We start from the raw sequence: 1,686 nt of genomic DNA on the forward strand, positions 1-1,686 counted from the left end.
GAGGGCTGGGCGGGTAGAGAAGTGCAGCAATGAATGAATGGAAATCCAAACTCTCTGTAAATGTTCATTAAAATTATTAAAAAATAAGCAAAATTTAAAAAAAGGTAGAAAAAAAAGACCATGGCCTGTATCAGACATACCTTAGTCTACAGAGAGACACCATTGCTCTTCAGTACTTTGGAGTGGTCCCTAACAGCAGACTTTCCCATGACAATACATATTTTAATTTCCTGGCTACTGGTGCCAAAAGTGTTGACTTTGGAGCCAAGCAAACTAAAGCTGTGAACAATCTCAATCTCTTCACCGTCTATTCTGGTGCTGCCAATTGGTCCAGTGGTAAGAATCTTTGTCTTCTTGATATTGAGCCTCAATCCATATTGAAGGCTGCAGTCCTTGACCCTCTACAGCAAGCGCTTCAGGTCCTCCTCAGTCATGAAATAAATTTGGCTTTATACTAATTTTTGTCAAATAGCAGTTGTTGTGGTGTACCATAGAAGCAAAAAAAAAAAAAAAAGAATAGAAATATTAAACAAAATTTTTTTTATTCTTACTATGAAGAAATTAAAAAATGAAAGCCTCATAGTTAATATCTTTTTCTCTGCTCAAAATAAATAATAGAGGCAGAGATATTTAAGTAAACTTTTATTTGAAAAATATTTCTATTTATTTATTATGATGTTATCTTAGCTAGCCTATGATTACTATTTTTATTAAAAATTATAACTTCTATATGTTTTATTCTAAGTTTTCATACTTAACCCACCTTCAATTCAGTCTTAAGAGTTATAAAAATCATTGAAAATGGGGATAAAAGAATGTGATTTGATTTGGCACGTTAGCATAGGATAAGACTATATTACAGTCCTATCTCTTCTTTTGTGTGAATTCTTCAAGTCTAAAAGAAGTCTGATTTCCTTTTGCATATAGAGTTCCTTGCAGACAAAGGTTTGGTTCTTGTTTTTGAGGTGGTATTTTGTGTTGTTTGTTTGCTTTTTAATGTCTTTCCTGTGGAGGAAGATGTGCAGTCTCCTCCTGTGCAATTTACAGCCTCTGAAACTCAATGAAGAGTCAGTTATGATTCGATTTTGTCTGGACAGCAAAGAGTTCTTTTGAGTTTGATGTCTTGGAATTTATCTCATTAAATAGTAAATGTGCTAACAATAAAAATTGTGTTACTGAAGATATATACATAAATGGCCAAATTAAAACTGACTCTTGAAGAGATAGATTGATTCAGTGACTTGGATAATGGGGGTAGGTGTGTCAGAGACAATAAGATTGGCACAGGATAGAGCAGGGTTTATGACTGTTGTACACAATGTCGCTATGAGCCTCAGGCAGCTCAACAGCACATAACAACAGCAAAAACAAAACTGAAAAAAGCTTAAACTGCTCAGCAAGGTGACAGGGAGATAGATGGTCTTACCCCACAGGCACTTTCTGCTCTGTGGAGACACCAACAATATGGAACAGTTTTTCTCTGGACAAAGGTACAAATTTCAAACTTGAAAGAGAAAGAAATCTTGAATGCTAGCTGTATTTTTATAGTCATTTCAAGCAAGAGTCATAACTGCATTAAGTCAATGTTTTATTTTATTTTCTGAGGATCCATGTCAAGACTTGTAAGAATGAGTATGTTATGTATCATTGTTCCTAGTATCCAGATAGCATGGCTTCAAAGTCCCT

This window comes from Elephantulus edwardii, unplaced genomic scaffold, assembly GCF_000299155.1.
Source record: "Elephantulus edwardii isolate Elephantulus edwardi_28Jun2011 unplaced genomic scaffold, EleEdw1.0 scaffold00338, whole genome shotgun sequence".
Taxonomy (NCBI): Eukaryota; Metazoa; Chordata; class Mammalia; order Macroscelidea; family Macroscelididae; genus Elephantulus; species Elephantulus edwardii.